Here is a 19944-nt window from a genome sequence, read left to right on the forward strand (position 1 = left end):
AGAACCAGAGGGCATAGTCTCAGAAAGGGCGCCAATTCAAGATGGAGCCGAGGAGGAATTTCTTCTCTCAGGTTTGTGCATCTTTGGAACTCCTTATCGTGGAGGGCTTTGGGGACAGAACCCTTGTGTATATTTAAGGTTGAGATAGATAGATTTTTGATCAGTAGGGGAATCAAGGGTTACAGGGAAAGGGCACAAAAGTGGGTGTGAGTAATATTGGGTCAGCCATGATCCTACTGAGTGGCAGAGCAGGCTTGAGGGGCAGAATGGCCTCCTCCTGTTCTTATTTCTTATGGTCCTTTACACCATTTGTAATGTATTGTGACCACCCAGCAATGTAATAACTTCTTCCCGATTCCTTCCCTCTGACCAAAGAGATTCACTTTTAAACCCCTGGTACAGCATCCTTTTAGAGATTTGAAATATAATCTATGCTCAGTACCGTTGACCCTCTCATGTCTTCTTTCGCTGTTCCTTTGGTCAGAGGTAAGGCATTGGCAAGAAGCTGTTACATTGCTGGATGTTCACAATACACTACAAAAGGTGGGAAGGACGATAAGAAATATGGTCTTCCGTGTGCCCTTCCCTTACCTGCCTGAATACATTTTCAGAAGGAATGTTTCACTTCTATACCAGCCCACATTTAAGATGAATGTGCAGTTGTGGGCAGCACCCCTGTCTCTGAACCAGAAGCTTCAGGGTTCCAGTCCCATCCCAGGATTTGATGGCCAAGCAAAGTGCATTCACACCATAGCCACATTCTTCCAACACACCAATGACAGGTAGTAAGAGTGGGAGCAATTCCTGGTCAGCCATTTGACACAAAGAACTTTCAAGCCTCGACCAACACTATCCATAGCTCCAGGCTACATGTGTATCACCACAGCAACTTTGACCGTCTGTCACACACCATGTTTAAGCCAGTTCCCCGGTATAGCCATCATAACGCCACGTGGCACCTTGCGCCTTTAACCCACCAACCCTTTGTCTTGTTACTAAGAAAGAGCTCCCTTAGGCTAGTTTTTCCCAATCTGTGAATCATAGAAACCCCACAGTACAGAAAGAGGCCATTCGGCCCATCGAGTCTGCACCAACCACAATCCCACCCAGGACCTACCCCCAATTCGTACATATTTCAGTCTATGCCTGAAGCATTCACAGACTCGAATGTGTTAGTTTCCCTATGTTGCCAGAGGAAGAACACGGGCCTAGGAGGAGGGAAAGCCTGGGAGAAAAAAAATATCTGGTGCTGCATGCCAGCCACAGCTGGGCTTTTGCCTTTCCTCAGGCACAGACTCGGGCACTGAGGGCAACGCCAACTCTTGCTGAAGCAGAGCAGAGAGAGATTTTGTGCCTGGCTCGATTAGCCTGAGCATTCCAGAGGCCGGGGGAGGAAGAAATAAATATTATTGTACCAGAACTGATATTCCCATTCCCAAAACAATTCAATGGAAATAGATACTAACTGACAATTAAGTAAATAGATCAGCAAGCTTTGGCATTCTTTTCCACATTAATGTCACTATATGAATGCAAATCAGCATTAATACAGTTCTGAGGCTGTATAAGGCTCTGGTCAGACCCCGTTTAGAGCATCATGAGCAGTTTTGCAACTAGTATCTAAGGAAGGATGTGCTAGCCTTGGAAAGGATCCAGAGGAAGTTCACAAGAACGATCTCTGGAATGAAAAACTTATCGTATGAGGAAGGTTGAGTACTCTGGGTTGGTACTCGTTGGGGTTTAGAAGGATGAGGGGGGAAACTTATTAAAACTTACAGGATACAGCGAAGCCTGGGTAGAGTGGGCGTGGAGAGGATGTTTCCACTAGTAGGAAAATCTAGAACCAGAAAGCTAAAGGAACAGAGATGAGGAGGAATTTCTTCAGCCAGAGACTGGTGAATCTGTGGAGACACAGACAGAATGTGCAAACTCCATATAGACAGTGACCCGAGGCCAGAATTGAACCGGAGTCCCTGGTGCCACCATGCCTGTTAGGGCGTGAAATGGGCAGCCTACATTTGCAACTCTTCAGAAAAGAGATGGAAATGCTGTCAATCTAAAAATCCTTGCCCATGTGTCTTTTTGAACCTATTCACTGCATTGTATAATTGTGCGCCCACATCCTGACAACTGCTTATTTCACAGCTTAAGTCTTGTTACTGACAGGGAGATCCCACTGACAAGCTAATCTGAACCGTGTTTGAAATGCTGGTTGCCCGGGGGCTAAATGATTCCATGCCAAGGAAGGGAAGTATCTCATCCTTGCTTCTAAGCTGCAACCTGAATTCCCAGATACCTTCCCATCTACAGTTTTCCCTTGAAACGAAAAATGACACTCTAATAGATCTCAATCCTTGCTGTACTGAAATTAAACTTTGATGATATTATGAACAAGTACATGGAGTTCTGATGCAGCGCTACACCAGAGAATTGGTTTAGTAACAGAACAACAGCCTGAACATTTCATTGTTTAGCCAACCTGCAACCTTGCTTGTAAGCAGACTGCTCAATATTTGAAACATAAACAGAAAAGGCTGGGATATCTCAGCAGGTCTGACAGCATCTGTGGAGAGAGAATAGAGCCAGCATTTTGAGTCAGGGTGATGCTATTCTCTCCCTCTCCATAGCTGTTGTCAGACCTGCTGACATTTTGCAGCATTTTTTGTTTTTATGTCAGATTCCAGCATGCTCAGTATTCTGCTTTTATCTTCGCGCTCACGATTTGACTTATCACGGGGAAATCGCCAAGGTTTTTGTTTTGACAAAGACCGTGGGGATTTAAGTGTAGGCACCATGGAGAGGCTCAGTTGTATGATGAATTCTTACAGGTGAAAAGCACATTTCCTAGCTAAAATTGAGTCCAAAGGGTGAAATCTGGGTCTTCTATTGGGCCAGTGACAAGAACTTGGCTCAGCAGACTGGATTTACTTGCAGGCTGGCCGTTTTGGTTCTTCACGGTCACTGCCCATCATATCAGAAAAAACTCAAGAGACTGAAGCAGGGAACAATTGGGTACAAACTCCCAACCATTCCTCAAATGATCCAAAATGAAAAGACAATCGCATGTGCCCCCCAAAGCTATAATTGGTATCACGAATTGACTAGGTAGGAGATTCAGTTGTAACTTGCATTGGCCACGATAAATTCTCCCTCAACGTACCCAAACAGGTGCCAGAGTGTGGCGACTAGGGGATTTTCGCAGTAATTTCACTGCAATGTAAGCCTAAATGTGACATTAATAAATATACTTTAAATTTAAAAGAAACTTTTAAACAGGAATGAGATAAATAGACTGAGTCCGTATTCATTGGAGTTTAGAAGGCTGAGGGGGGGATCTTATAGAGACGTATAAGATAATGAAGGGGATGGATAGGGTAGAGGTAGAGAGATTCTTCCCACTTAGAAGGGACAGTAGGACTAGGGGGCACAGCCTCAAGATAAGGGGCGGGGGGGGCAGTTTCGATCAGAGTTGAGGAGGAACTTCTTCACTCAAAAGTGGTGAATCTCTGGAATTCTTTGCCCGTTCAAGTAGTGGAGGCTACCTCCCTGAATATATTTAAGTCACGGATAGATAGGTTTCTGATAGACAGGGGAATTAAGGGTTACGGGGAGAAAGTGGGAAAGTGGAACTGATCCACTTCAGATCAGCCACGATCTTATTGAATGGCGGGGCAGGCTCGAAGGGCTAGATGGCCTACTCCTGCTCCTAATGTTCTTAGATATATACAAGTTCTTGAAAAGCAATAAAGCAGGGCGGGTTATATCAAAAAGGTAGAGGAGTTAAACTAATTGGATAATTTTTTCTAAGGCACGATGGTCAAGTGTAGCTTCATTCTATGCTGTATGATTGCAAGGAGAAATCACAGACACAACGGGAATGTTCCAGAAATGGCTTATTGGCAAACAAAATTCCTAAATTACACGGATTGTTGAGATATGGGGGAAGACGCAAAGCACTCAAACAATTTGAACTTGCAGCACTTAAATATAGGACAGGCACTTATATAGCACTAAACTGCATCCCAAAGTGGTTCACACTCAAACAAAGGCACAAAAAAGTGACTAAAAGAGCAAGGATTCAATGGACCCTTCACTATTGCTACTCATGGCATGTCTGCGATACACTTATCTACATTACAGCACAACGCACATCAGAAGTACTTCTTCATAATTTGCTTTTGAGAGTTTTTAATGGTATAACCAAGTGCTCTACAAATGCAAGCATTTGTTGTTTGCAAATGCACAGGCACAGGAATGACCTTGTTCATGTTGTTCTGTTACATTCTTCAAGTTCAGAACTAAAAATGCAGGCAGATATAAACTTACAAGATCATCCACTTTTTCCCACTTTCATTCCATTCTGCAACATTCAGAAACAGACCGTGACTTTTTTTGGAGTCGCTGTAAGCCCTTCAGTGCGACACCTTTCTTAATTAGTTGGCTGACACATTGAGGAAACACCTATCGCTCTGATACGGTCACAAATAACCAGAATAGTTTCCACAAGTGGCAATGGTAAAGGTAAGTGTCGGGATTTGATGCGGTGACTATGGTGGCCCAGTTCAACAGTCAGTAAACCAAGGGTAACCCTGCCTCAGCCAGTTATGGGAGCCTGACCTAATTTTATGTGCAGCAATAATTTATTGCCAGGTGTCAGAGATCCCCATCCTTTTAAGAGGTGAGGTCATGGTGGCAGAGGTTGGGGCTACTGAGTGGGTGGTCTTTCATGCTGGGGGAGGCCACTGGGCACCCACAAGGTGCGCAAATCAGAAGGCCTGACTCCCCAGCACCTACAAGTTAGGCCTTCCAATGTTGCAAAGTGCCCAGGCTGTCAAATACCAGCGATGGCAGGAAATGGCCTGTAATCGAGCACTTAAGGACATCAATTTGCTCCCCCCACCAAGACGCCATCATGAGGATGGCCATCTAATCGGCAAATGAACTTCAACCTAAGCAGGTTAGAGGTATTTACACTTCGGTAAGAAATGCAAGGATCTCACATATCACTTGGAAAATAACTAACTATCTCAGCCTAAGAGAGAAACATAAGAACATAAGAACATAAGAAATAGGAGCAGGAGTAGGCCATCTAGCTCCTCGAGTCTGCCCCGCCATTCAATAAGATCATGGCTGATCTGTTGTGTCTCAGTTCCACATTCCCGCCCTCTCCCCATAACCCTTAATCCCCTTGCCTATCAAAAACCCATCAACCCGCTTCTTAAAAATATTTAGCGAGGCAGCCTCCACCACTTCAACGGGCAGAGAATTCCAGAGATTCACCACCCTTTGAGAGAAGAAGTTCCTCCTCAACTCCGTTCTAAACCGCCCCCCCTTTATCCTGAGGCTGTGCCCTCTAATCCTACTGTCCGTTCTGAGCTGGAAGAGCCTCTCCACCTCTATCCTATCCATCCCATTCAACATCTTATACGTCTCAATGAGATCTCCCCTCATTCTTCTAAACTCTAACGAGTACAAGCCTAGTTTATTCAGCCTCTCCTCATAGTTCAACCCCCTCAACTCCGGAATCAGCCTAGTGAACCTCCTCTGCACTCCGTCCAAGGCCAAAATATCCTTGCATAAGTGCGGCGACCAAAACTGCACACACTACTCCAGCTGTGGCCTCACCAGTGCCCTGTACAGCTGCAGCAAGACCTCCCTACTTTTATATTCAATCCCCCTCGCTATGAAGGCCAGCATCCCATTCGCCTTCCTGACCACCTGCTGCACCTGCAGGCTGGGTTTTGAAACAAAGGGATTTGGAAGCACAAATAGACAAATCATTAAATGTTGCAACATAGGCAATAAGGACGTAACAAACCACACGCGAGCAATTATTTCTAAAACCATAGCATTGGAAAGTAGAGGAGTTACCCTTAATTTGTAATGAAATTGGGTCGACTACAATTCGAATACTGAGTAGTATTTAGGCCTCAGTTGAAAAAGAATATTTAGGCAGTGGTGAAAATGAAATAAAATATTACAAGAATGATACTAGGACTGTGAGGTTGTGGCTATGGGAAATGGATAGACAGATGAGGGCAGGGTGACCTCACATCACTCTTCAAAATTGTAAAAGGTCTTGATCGAGTAGGCACAGAGGCCTGGATTTCCGTCCTCAAGGACGGGAACAGCTCAGATCACTGTCCTGAGGGGAAAGTGCCAACGAGGACAGGATTGTCATTGTGTGGGTGAAGGGGCAAGTGCAGACTGGAGTCAGGCTAGTCGATCCAGGAATACATTCAGAGGCAGCCACAGGGACTGGTGCTGAGGGACAGTGTCCGAGTGAAAATGAAAACAAAGAGACCCTCCAGCCCACACCTATCACACCCCCTCCCTATGGCTAACCTATGCCATCTCATGTACTCCCAAACTGTCCTATGGCTCCTCATGCCTCCCCATGTCAAGGTATGCCATGCACCTCCCCTATGTCCGCTCATGCCCCCCGTGATAATTTATGCTCTCAACATGCCTGACTCCAGTCTGCCCTTGTCCCTTCACTTGCACAATGACAATCCAGCCCTTGTTGCCACCTATGACCTGTCATGCCCCCTATAGCAAAGTATGCCCCCAATAACCCACGCAACAACTCATGCACCTCCCTATGCCAGGTCATGGCATTTCCATGGCTCATAGTACACTGTCTGGAAGCAATGAACCCTTTGGCTGCAGTAGGGTGCGATCCCCTACTCTTTGGAAAGCTCGTCTGGCCCCATGAAAGTTGCTGAGGAGTAACAATTTGAATTGCTCAAACACCAGTAGTGTTCTGATGCCAAAAGGAAAACTAGAAACAAAATAGCCACATTTAATGAATTAATCCCAAATGAAGAAATAAACACCAAGGTTTCACTTTCTGTAACTTTTAGTTTAACACAAATCAGAACCAATGTAAATTTAACATGAATTGACAGGCAAATTATACTTCAAATGAAAGGGTAAATTTCAACTAAAATAGTTGATATAACAAAGATACATCTTACATGAAAACAAGCGGTTAAGTTGGATAAGTCAAGAGACCTATCCAACAGTATGTTTCACCTTTGGGTTTTGCAAGTATGGATTCATAGAATCCTACAGTGCAGAAGGAGGCCATTTGGCCCATCAAGTCTGCAACAACCTCAATCCCACCAAGGCCCTATCCCCATAACCCAGCGCATTTACCCTAGCGAGTCCCCTTGACACTAAGGGCAATTTAGCATGGCCAATCCACCTAACCCACACATGGTTGGATTGTGGGTGAAAACTGGAGGACCCAGAGGAAACCCACACATACACGGGGGAAACGTGCAGACTCCACACCGTGATCCAAGGGCAGAACTGAACCTGGGTCCCTGGTGCTGTGTGGCAGCAACGCTAACCACTGTGCCGCCATGCCACCCATATGATTATCATCAACATGGCACACTTGACTGAATCCCCGCTCCCTTGTGCCAAGACAGTGTGGAGGTTGTCGCTTTCCAGAATTTTTAAAAATTTTATTTATTAATGTTACAAATAGGCTTACATTAACACTGCAATGAAGTTACTGTGAAAATCCCCCAGTCACCACACTTCAGCACCTGTTCAGATACACTGAGGAAGATTTTAACGTGGCCAATGCGTCTAACCAGCACATCTGTTGGACTGTGGGAGGAAACCGGAGCACCCGGAGGAAACCCATGTAGGCACAGAGAGAAAGTGCAGATTTGACACAGACAGTGACCCAAGGCCGGGGATCGAACTTGGGTCCCAGGTGCAGAAATGCTAACCATTTTGCCGCTGTGCTGTTACAATCCCCCAGCTTATGATTCGAACACCTCTGGGAAAACTCACAGCTCTTTCACATCTCCAAGCTGTTCACACAGCTTTCTCGGTTTTATATGATTTTTGTCAGCTCATACACCGCCCCTAAGAGCCCCTGTCTCCATTTCTACCGATGGAAAAACTGACCTTTTCCTGAGAGTGATTCACTTATTCTCCTCACAGCAATTTTCTGTATTCCTCTTCCTATCTCTGTCTGCTTTTCCTTTGGAAGGGATTTTCCAGCCCTTCCCATCAGTGTGACCTCTCAGTGCTGCTGAAGCCAATCTCCTTGCCAGGTCCCCTGGCTGTGTAACAGGAGAGCCATGCAAAAGACCATTGAATTTGGTGGAACCAGAAGATCCCACCAATCACTCACTCCATCCACCTTGGGAAAACCCTATCTTCACCCTCCAGCTCCTTTGCTTATAGCTCTCCTCTCTGTCTGCAGCTTTCCTCTGTGTCTGCCAATCACATAATAACTTCTTTCTATGTTACACTCTTTCCTGTTAGTACTGCTTCCAGGTCAAGGGTCACGTCACCAAGTCACGTTGACTAGTATTTCTCATAATCCAAAAAAATTACAATTGATTCCTTCGTAAATGATGCAAAATTGAAAAGTAATTTTAAAACATGCTTTAAAAATGATTCTTGATTCCCTAGGCATTACAAGAAATGACAAATCTTCCTCACTGTATTGCTCTCAGGTCAAAGGTCATCACAACACACCATGATTTCATCTAAGTGCTGAATTCCTTCCATTTTATTGAACATGTTCCTTAAAACTATGAACTTTGACCAAGTATTTATTCACTTAGCCCACCTGGCTTAATGTTAGCTGTTGGCGAAGCACCTTTGTACGTTTTATGGAGTTAAAAGGCACTACAGAAATAAAAGTGGTTGTTGTTGTTCTACAGCAAGTTAGGATGGAGCCGAACAGTCTTCAGAGTTCCAAACCATTACTCAGCATAAAGATTTATCTTTTAACATGCAAGGCACAGAGCTCAGTTTACAGTCATTAAATCGTTCCACAAAATTCCCATGTGATAATCAATTGCTCCCTCACCTCCTCTGCCTTTTTTGACTGACCATTATGGAATCATGGAACCGTCACAGTGCAGGACAGGCCATTTAGGCCATTGAGCCTGCATTGCGTACAATCCCACCCAGACCCGATCCCCTTAACTTCATCTATTTACCTTGTAACTTCGCCTGACACTAAGGGGCAACCTATCATGGCCAATCACTCTAACTTGCGCGTCTTTGGACAGTGCGAGGAAACCCAGGCAGATACAAGAAGAACGTGCAAACTCCATACAGACAGTCACTCAAGGCTGGAATCAAACCTGGGTCTCTGCTATGGTGAGGCAGCAATACTAACCACTGTGCCACCACCCACAATGCTAAGCATTGCAACAATGGTGCTTTCGACATGCAAGCATTTCATAGAATCACAGAAACAGATCAATTGGCCCATCGAGTCTGCACCTACAACAATCCCATCTTGACCCTATCCCCATAACCCCACCTTTTTACCCCAATCCCTCCAACCTAGCCATCCTATGACACTACGGGGCAATTTAGAACATAGAACATAGAACGGTACAGGCCCTTTGGCTCTCAATGTTGTGCCAAACTACGTCCGAACCCAAAATCAAGCTATTCCACTCCCTATTTAGCATGGCCACTGCACCTAACCCACACATCTCTGGACGGTGGGAGGAAACCGGAGCACCTGGAGGAAACCCATGCAGACAGAAGGAGGGCATGCAGATTCTGCACAGACAGTGACCCCACCCGGGAATCGAACCCAGGTCACTGGAGCTGTGAGGCAGCAGTGCTAACCACCGTGCCACCATTTGCTGCGGAGAATAGGCTCTCTAATTGCACAAGGTTGTACTGATGTGCAAGTTAGTACTTTTGGAAGAAAGTAACGCCGCAACTCAGACATTGCACGTCCTTGGCTTGCGGAGCAGTTGTTGTGTTTTAATAAGAACAGTAACTTAACACAAAACGAGAAGCTGCTAAACTCCTAAGCTGGAAAACCTAATGCAGCTAATCTTGGAATTTAGCTGCTGAAATAAATGCCTGAAGGAATAACTACTTGGCAGCTTCAATAATCTCCACAAGAGACGCAACACAAATCACAATTTCAGAGCCTTTGATTTTGTAGATCCCTGATTTTACCTCTGGAAGAAAAATTAAACATGGTTGAGGTGTTTGCTTAAAACAAATTGGCCTTTACAAAGTCTTCCATTTCCCCACCTCAACCTTCATGAAGTATGGGCGGTTTTAATCAGCCCCTTGAGACTCAGCAGTTCATTAGAAATATATCTCCATGCCAACATTCAAATAGAGACTCTCCTTGGAGATCCCTCGCTCATCTCTCCCTGTTCTGCCACCCCCACAATAAGAACATTTTTGCATCTTTCCTTGTGAAGTTGGCTGTTCTCATTAAAGGTGCCCACAGACTTGCCCTCTGGTGCTACAGTTGCAATGTATACCAGAGGCTGAGCATCCCCTTAAATCACTGCCGTCCCACTGGCTGCCTCCGGTTATATTCCGGGGAAATCAGCATCAGTATAAATGAAAAGCATGCGGCAATAGATTGGGCTGACCTTGATCCACTTCATATCCTGGCTCAGGACTGACTTGAAGGGGGTGATGTGAGCTCAAGCAAAATCTTTTAAGACCTGGTTGCAGACGTCTAGCCAATTTCCCACGGCTCTATAACCTATTGGATCCCCCCTGCTGTTCTCAATTTTGATGCAGGCAGCAAATTAAAATCAACAAGCTTTTGCTCACTAACCAACAGTTCCCAATATCCAAGAGAACTGTGGTGAGCTCGCCATTTGAGAAGTTCCCAACACAGGATGTAATTGGATGTAGGTGATGTGTAATTGCTCCCATCATCAACCATTGCTTCAGAAGGATGAATTAGGCAGATATAAAGGCTTACTGAATCTAATTCAACTAAAGAGTTCCAAATGAGTAGCAATACAGTGATGTGAAAATAGATCAGGTCATTTCTACCTTGATCGCCACTGATGTGGAGATGCCGGCATTGGACTGGGGTGGGCACACTCAGAAGTCTCACAATACCAGGTTAAAGTCCAACAGGTTTATTTGGATTCACGAGCTTTTAGCCTTCATCAGGTGAGTCATCACTCATCATTTCATTACCCACCTGATGAAGGAGCAGCGCTCCAAAAGCTTGTGATTCCAAATAAACCTGTTGGACTTTAACCTGGCATCGTAAGACTTCTTACTTTATCTCCAGGGTTAGAAGGATGAAAACTTCAGGATTGTTCACCCTTTACTGTCGCACTGAAATAGATCAGCCACTGGGCTGATCTTGATCTATTTCATATCATGGCTCAGGACTGACTTGAAGGGGCGGTGTGAACTCAAGCAAAACGTGAAAGGAAAGTGTGGATGAATCGTTGGAAGAACAAAACCAAACATATACAAATAGTGCAAATATAAAAATAAAGGACAGTTCTTACAGAACTGATTCCTATTCCAGAAGAAAAACAAACAGGGATCTTTGGTCACATCATGTACTGGTACTTTGGCTGATTATTCCCTTCCTAGATTGGGAAGAGACTAACTGAGAACAACAAACACAAGCCAATGGAGGATGGTAGTGTAGTATTGTTGAACTTATAACCTAGAGGCCCAGGTTGATATTCTGGGTAACATGGGTTCAAATCCCAGTGTGGTATCTCATGGAGATTAAATTCAATTATTTTCTAAATGGGTTCTTTTCTGACTGGCAGTCAGTTTACTAGTGAGATTCCACAGGGATCTGTGCTCGGACCCCAACTGTTCACGTTATATATTAATGATCTGGAAGAGGAAACTGAATGTATTATCTCCAAATACAAAGTTGGGTGGAAGGATGAGCTGTGAGGAGGATGCAGAAATGCTTCAGTGTGATTGGGACATGCTGAGTGTTTGGGCATATGTGTAGTGGATGCAGCATAATGTGCATAAGTTTGAGGTTATCCACTTTGGTGGCAATAGTAGGAAGACATTATTATTTGAATGGATGTAAATTGAGAGAGGTGGATACTCAGCAAGACCTTGTGTCCTTGTGCATCAGTCGCTGAAAGTATGCGTGCAAGTAAGCAAGCAATAAAAAAGGCAAATGGTATGTTGGCCTTCATAGTGAAAAGATTTAAGTATAGGGATAGGGATATTTTGCTGCAATTGTATAGGGCGTTGGCAAGGCCATACCTGGAGTATTGTGAGCAGTTTTGGTGTCCTTATCTGAAGGAGGATGTCCTTGCTATAGAGGGAGTACAGCGAAGGTTTACCAAGCTGATTCCTGTGATGACAGGTCTGTTATATGAGGAGAGACTAAGTCGATTAGGACTATATTCACTGGAGTTTAGAAGAGTAAGAGAAGATCTCAGAGAAACTTACAAAATTCTAATAGGGTTAGACAGGGTAGATTCAGAAAAAAAATGTTCCCAATGGTGGGGGAGTCCAGAACTAGGGGTCATAGTTTGAGGATAAGGGGTAAATCTTTTAGAACTGAGGCAAGGAGAAATGTCTTCCCCCACAGGGTGTGGAATTCACTACCACAAGAAAGTAGTTGAGGCCAAAATGTCTGATTCCAAGTTGTAATTAGATATCGCTCTTGGGGTTCAGGGGATATGGCCGGCGAGGGGTGGGGGTGGATCAGGATATTGAATTCAGTGATCAGCCATGATTAAAATGAATGGCAGAACAGCTTCAAGGGGCTGAATGGCCTCCTCCTGCTTCTAGTTTCTATGTGGAAGTGAAGGCTTGTCTCAGTAATTACCAATCATTTGAAAAACACATCTGGTTGACGAATGCTGCTTTCAGGGAAGGAAATTTGCTGTGTTGTCTGGTCTGGCCTGGCCTAAATGTGACTCCAGCCTCACAACACTGTGGTTGGCTCTTAACTACCCTCTAAAATTGTTTAGTAAAACACTCAATTGTAGTGATGAGGGATAGGCAACAAGTGAAGCCCACATCACATTATTTTTAAATGTATGTGGGTTCAGATATGTGTTGGTCATGGGTTTTACATCCCCAAAACATTTTATTCAATGGGTTCGATTCACGGCTCGGGTCACTATCTGTGTGGAGTTTGCACATTCTCCTCGTGTCTGCGTGGGTTTCCTCCGGGTGCTCCGGCTTCCTCCCACAGTCCAAAGACGTGCGGGTTAGGTTGATTGGCCATGCAAAGAAATTGCCCCTTTGTGTCCAGGGATGTGTAGGTTAGAGGGATTAGTGGGTATAATATGTAGGGAAATGGGGGTAGGGCCTGGGTGGGATTGTGTCCGGTGCAGACTCGATGGGCCGAAGGGCCACCTTCTGCACTGTAGGGTTCTATGATTCAATGGATTATTTCATGTTGCACTTGTAACGGAGATGGCAGTCAACTGGTGTCCAGCTGGACTGCAGAAACAGCCAAACTGATTTATTTTTTGCGGTGTCTCTTGAGGGAGAAATGTTAGCGAGAAAACCAAGAGGACTCTTTGTACTTCAGAGAGTATTCTCACATCTTGTATATGCACTTAATTGGGAAGATTAATGCCTCCGGCCACTTTACAGCCAGTGAAGAAGACCACTGTCGTTTTCAGAATCCTTCATGGTTTGATTTCAATTATCATTTTTAAGTTAAGATTGCAGCAGGGGAACAATTTTCTTTAATATATTGCTGCAACGTTATACAAAAGTCTAAAGTCCGAGGTCACGTGCCAACCGAGTCAAGAACAGCTTCTTCCCTGCTGCCATCAGACTCTTGAATGGATCGATCTTTCATTAAGGTAACCTTTCCCTAGTTATGACTGTAACACTACATTCTGCACTGTCTTGTACCTTTCTCTACGAACGGTATGCCCTGTATGGCACGCAAGAAACAATACTTTTCACTGTATACTAATACACATGATAATAATAAATCAAATCAAATTCAATGAAGGTCCTGAATAAAGGCTGTAAAATGCATCCAAAAAGGGTGTACTCAGCCCCATGGAGTGCCAGCTAATATCCTATGTTGATGTCCAAGCAAGGAATGGATTTGGGCTTGCCTGGCATTGATGAAAAAAAAGACAGTAGGACTAGGGGGCACAGCCTCAAGATAAAAGGGGGGCGGTTTAGAACGGAGTTGAGGAGGAACTTCTTCACTCAAAGGGTGGTGAATCTCTGGAATTCTCTGCCCGTTGAAGTGGTGGAGGCTGCCTCGCTAAATATTTTTAAGACGCGGGTTGATGGGTTTTTGATAGGAGAGGGGATTAAGGGTTATGGGGAGAGGGCGGGAAAGTGGAACTGAGCAGCGACAGATCAGCCATGATCTTATTGAATGGCAGGGCAGGCTCGAAGGGCTGGATGGCCTACTCCTGCTCCTATTTCTTATGTTCTTATGTTCTTATGAAGCCTTTTGGCTCAGATGAAGTGTCAGATCAAGCCCAGAGTGGGGTCCAAAGCCTGGGGTACAATAACAACTTCCTTCCCGTACGGACTATGAGTTGGATTCCATTTGAATTTGATTTGTCGGATGGAATAAAAAAGTTAGAAAATTTAAAAATGAAATTGGCCTGAAGCCATGAACTTTGACTTTCAGGTGCGACGTACGCTACCAACTGAGTAAGCGAAAGCCTTTGGAAGATTGAAAAATAGGATCCCCAAGAAGGAACATTCCATGTGGTGAAGGCTTGATTGATATTGCTCGCTACTGCAGAATGTCATCAGAATTGAAAAGGAGAAGTTAGAAGCATTATTAAAGTATAAGCCTAAATTAATGACTAATCCATTCACTGGCTCATAGTCTAGCCTACCGCAGATACATTTAAATAGTCCAACAGGGGGGATAAAAATCATGTATCCTGGAGTTATGCTAATAGCATGAACAAGATCAAAGCACTGCTAGATTTAAGAAATCCTTACATCACTCATTGCACATCAATGTAAATTGCCAATAAATATTTTAACATATTTAAATTGTTTATTGGAAATTTATTTAGTCATGATTATGATGGCAGCACAGCCAGGGAGAGTTTGGATCTGATATTGAGGGTGGGCCTCCTACAAGAGAGGTGATCATTACCTCTTCCTCCACCCTCCAGGGGAATGAAATTGGGCAGATTCCAGACGGGCTGGGGATGGGGTTTGACTTCAAGAAAAGCAATGATTAACTCGTCAGCTTTTCAATTATAAGGCTGTTCTTACCTCATGAAGCTCTTTTTATTTGAAGACCAGCCTCTCAAATCATGAGACAACTCTGAAAACTCCACTAAAAAGGGAATGATTGAGTTGCACTAGACCATAAAAGTTGAAGTTTTGTTTGCTTTTGAAGAATTAATTAGGACTACATCAATGATTCAGTCAGTAAATGCATTACCCGATGTCCCACAGAGTCCATAGAGACCAAGTTCCCTGGTTTAATTTCTGCTTTGTGCTAAGGTCATGAATCTCAAGTGAGCTTGCTGTCGCTGTGCTGCAATGATCCACCATACAGGAGGCAGATGAATCAGTCAGCATTCAATCTCTTCATCACAATCCATTGATCCTGGCTGGAAAAATGCACTTGTGAGGAAAATGGTTCAGGAGAGGGTTGTGCTTGGCTGTGTTGGTCTGGATATTAGACCATAAAATCTGAAGACATAGGAGTGGAATCAGACCAGTCAGCCCACCATTCAATCATGGCTGAAAGATTTCTCAACCCCATTCTCCTGCCATTTCCCCATAACCTTTGATCCCCTTACCCATCAAGAATCTATCTATCTCTCCCTTAAATATACTCAATAGAAAAAAAAACATGCAGCATCTGAAAGGAGCGCCAACAAGCAAGTTAAGTGACAATCAGACTCTAAACAATTGGCCATGTCGAGTGCAAGCTTCAACTTCCTGACTAAAATGGTGTCTTGGGTGAAATGTGGATTGAAGTAACGTTTTAGCTTAAGAGGCCATCTTGGATACCTCACGGGCTCTTTGGCACCTGGAGCAAACAATGTCGCTCAAAGAGTCAGGGCAGGATGAGACAAAGCCAAGATAACAAACTAGGTAAAAAGGATATCTGTAGCAGTAGAGTTAGTGACCAGAAATCATTTGATAATTGATCACCATGCTCTGGAAAAATACACATCATCCTGCCGTGAAATCACAGTCGCTTTGAAGACTCTTGAATCTTGCTGGAGATTAAGCCACTGGAAGGGGGATGAACTATCGAGCACAAAACTTGAAAGCCCATTTCTCCCGGAAACTACCTACCCAGCCAATTGTGCCCGAGTCCAATCCTGATGGAGTGTATGAATGGAGAGACAGATGAAGGAGGTGGAGGATAACTGAGGGGTTCTGGAACTTCCCTCTTCATATTCTGAGGTCTCTTGGATAAGGAGAAGACGAGACAATGCCAGATGTCTAATGAGGCTGCTCAAGGCACTGAAAGCAGATTGGGTTGTAAAAACCCTCATCTCAAGGCGCGCTAATGATGAACTCACATAGCTTGGTTATTCCTGCAGCAATAATTCCACTTAGACAAACGTTATTGCAACTTTATTGAAGCAAAATCCCATTGCTGAACTTGTGAATGGGATTTCTGCTTGGGCTCCAGGTTCATTGGCTAACAGTCCCAGTGGAACACCGCCATGAAAAGCCGCACTAATGCCTCCTCTGATCACATTCAACCTGGTAGATGCCATTAGCACAGCGAGTACAGCGTTTTTGCTGGGTGCCCAGGGGCAAGTCAGACTCTCACTCAGCCAAGTACATGTTTTAACAGCTTGGCCTCAGCGGTAACTGCTGAATGCGACTAACTCCCAATCTGGAAGATACACTTTTCAAATGCCTGACAACATTTGGGAGGGAGAGGTGCACAAATTAGACGTGTTGCGTACAAACCTCACTTGGTGATCTTCCACTCAGGGCGTTTGATCTGACTTGCAGTAAGTCGTCGGGGTGACTGTGAAAGGATCGATTGCCTGACTCATCAGTGAAGGCCCGACTCGAACACCAGCCTCCCTCCTGCAGTGTTGCTCCAGTCGTCATGGCAAACCTGACAGGCCAACAACATCTTGATCAAGTTGGAGAGGAGGGGGGAGGAGGCTAGCGATACTGGGCCAGTACAGTGAACGTAACCACTGTTGCAAGCCAGTTTCAACAAGCACCGACAACATGCCTGTACTCATGCGTCCTTTACATTTTACAGCAATACAAACATTCTGGGTGAGGGTGACTAACGACGGGAAGAATTATTTCTGGATTTCTAAAATGGACCTTAAATAACCTGACACGGAAAAACTAGCACGATTGGAGGAGTCGATTTATGAAGGAACAGAAAGACCAAAAGAGTGTGGAAATAATTAATATGAGGCTGAGTCTAAGTCACAGAAATCATAGAAAGAGGCCATTCAGCCCATCGAGTTTGTACCAAGCACAATCCCACCCAGGCCCTATCCCCATATCCCTTCATATCTTTTACTCACTAATCCCTCTAACCTACGCATCTCAGGACACTAAGGGACAATTTTAGCATGGCCAATCAACCTAACCTGCACATCTTTGGGCTGTGGGAGGAAACTGACACACCCAGAGGACACACACACACACACACACACACACACACACACACACACACACACACACGAAGAATGTGCAAACTCCACACAGACAGTGACCCAAGCCGGGTATCAGGTCCCTGGAGCTGTGAAGCAGCAGTGCTAACCACTCTGCTACCATGCCACCCCAAAATTTGTGTCAAGTTTGCAATATGTCATAAATTGCTTACAGTGAGCTGGATGAGGGTGGAACTCCAATTATTAGTGGGGGAAAGCTCCAATTTGCTAAGTCCCAAATATATTGGGAAGGACGATGGTTGGCATGGTGGCACAGTGGACAGCTTTGCTGCCTCACAGCTCCAGGAACCCGGGTTTGATTCAGGCATAGGGTGACTGTCTGTGTAGAGTCTGCACGTTCTCCCTGTGTCTGCGTGGGTTTCCTCCAGGTGCTCCAGTTTCCTCCTACAGTCCAAAGACGTGCGGGTTAGGTAGATTGGTCATGCTACATTGCCCCTTAGTGTCCCAGGATGTGTAAGTTAGGGGAATTAGTGGGGTAAATGCGTAGGGGGGTGGTGCAAGATGCTCTGTTGGAGAGTTGATGCAGACTTTGTGTAGACACAATGGGATGAATGGCCTCCTTCTGCACAATAGGACTTCTATTCCATTCCATTCTATTTTAGGAACACTGGAACTCCGAGTCAATGCTGGAAATCAGGGATCATGAGACTGGAAAGGCAGTGCTACCATTACAATTTTTCTTTTGGAAGTGATATTTAGGCTTGGCTGCTCCAGGACAAGCTAATATTGCAGCAGGGATATGAAGCAGGTGTTAAGCCAATTACCTGAATAAACAGAGGCTCTAATGCCAGCTTCAAGAATTGGTAAAGGATACCTTTTCTTTTGCCCCGTCCAAGATTTTTGGTCCAAAATACGGGCACATTTCTTAATAAAAGAAGGCTGTTTTGCAGCCTCCTAACATGTGAAGAACAGGCCACTCTGTTTAACCTGCATTATTGGGGCAACATCAGTTCTATGGCCTCTTTCTGCATTATGATCCCATAGAATTCCTACAGTGCAGAAGGAGGCTATTTGACCCATTGAGTCTCCACAAACTCTCCGACAGAGCGTCATTCCTAGGTCCACCTCCTGTCCGATGCCGATAACCCCATGTATTTACCCCGCTAATCCCCCTAACCTGCAGATCTTGGGACATTAAAGGCAATTTAGCATGGCCAATCCACCTCACCTGCACATATTTAGACTGTGGGAAGAAACTGGAGCACCTGGAGGAAACCCATGCAGACATGGGGAGAATGTGCAATTTCCACACAGTCACCCAAGGCCAGAATCAAACACAGATCCCTGAAGCTGTGAGGCAGCAGTGCTAACCACTGAGCCACCGTGTCGCCCAATACTCTGCCCTGAATGCTTAATTTTGGCTCCTGAAGTCCAGATCAGAAGTCACTTGTACAAGGGCAAAAGCAAAATGAAAAGGTGAACCCAAAGAAAACTTTGCTTCATCAAGCATCTTCCTCCATCTCTCAGAACTGTACCACATGATCCAGAGGCAACAAATCAGACAGAGGTATAACTATACTGGCAAACTTTTTGTAAACTTGGTTACCATCTCGCACTAGATCAACTTCTTCCATCTACCGCCAAATTCTGCCTCCTCTTTTGGCGATGAACTTACCAATTGGTTCAAGGCACACGTTTGCTTGCTAGCTCATTCACTCCAATTCCACCATTCTGCAACACTGACAAAGCCAGAGGAATATGTGCCAACTTAAAAGAAACACGTCCAAGTTGGACAAAAGGAAGATATCAAAACCAGTATGCCGCTCGAATGACATAGTAGGCTGAAGTCACTATCAGAAATATTTTGTGCCGCTGTTAGCACTCCTTCAATCGAAATACAGCCATTAACACTTTGTCTTTTGTCCACGACATCTGTGTCAATCTCTCCTCAGCTTTAACCTATCCTAGACCTTCTCTTCTGCTGATCCCACCCCCTCCCCCAACTATATAGTTCATTACATCTCTATCCTGCTTCAGCCCTGAGGAAGAATTATCTGAATTCAAAACGTTAGCTCTGTTTCACTTTCCTCTGCAGAGTTTATCCAGTTTTTTTTTATTCTGGGTTTCCAGCGTCCACCGAGTTTTACTTTTATTGCAGAAGCATTTACGCATCATGTAGCAAGTACATTTTCAAGTCTCCTTCCTCTACTTAGATTTGGTTTGTTTCAACGTCACTTAAAGCTTTATACCAGAAGCACAACAGCACCTTGCAAACCCATAACCACTAGCATCTGGAAGGACAACTGCAGCAACACATGAGAACACCACCACCTGCAAGCTCCCCTCCAAACCTCTCATCGTCCTGACTTGGAAATGTATCACCGTTGCTTCACTGTCACTGGGTCAAAAACCTTCTACTCCCTCCCTAACTGCCCTGGGGTGTGCTTACATCACATGGACTGCAGCGATTCAAGAAGGCAGCTCACCGCCACCTTCACAATTAGGGATGGATAATAAATGCCATATCCAGTGTGTACCCACATCCCATGAATGAATGAAATTAAATCTGAAGTCGGACTTAAAATAGAACATTTGGATTATTCTTGGGGAAAAAGCT

The 19944-nt window shown here is 44.6% G+C and overlaps 1 protein-coding gene across 3 annotated transcripts in view; it reads right to left on the minus strand.

Moving 5' to 3' along the window:
* brinp1 (bone morphogenetic protein/retinoic acid inducible neural-specific 1) overlaps positions 1-19944 on the minus strand; it is a 391976-nt gene that overhangs the window by 301265 nt on the left and 70767 nt on the right. The window contains exon 1 of one of the 3 annotated variants that reach the window (XM_080211787.1): positions 16654-16735. The exons of the other annotated variants lie outside the window; for them this stretch is intronic. The gene's annotated coding sequence lies outside the window, so the exon portion shown is untranslated. Of the gene's footprint in view, positions 1-16653; positions 16736-19944 lie in introns of those variants that run through there. 3 annotated transcript variants of the gene reach the window in all.

The sequence above is a fragment of the Carcharhinus amblyrhynchos genome, chromosome 25, assembly GCF_965287045.1.
Source record: "Carcharhinus amblyrhynchos chromosome 25, sCarAmb.v2.hapA, whole genome shotgun sequence".
In the NCBI taxonomy this organism is placed as follows: Eukaryota; Metazoa; Chordata; class Chondrichthyes; order Carcharhiniformes; family Carcharhinidae; genus Carcharhinus; species Carcharhinus amblyrhynchos.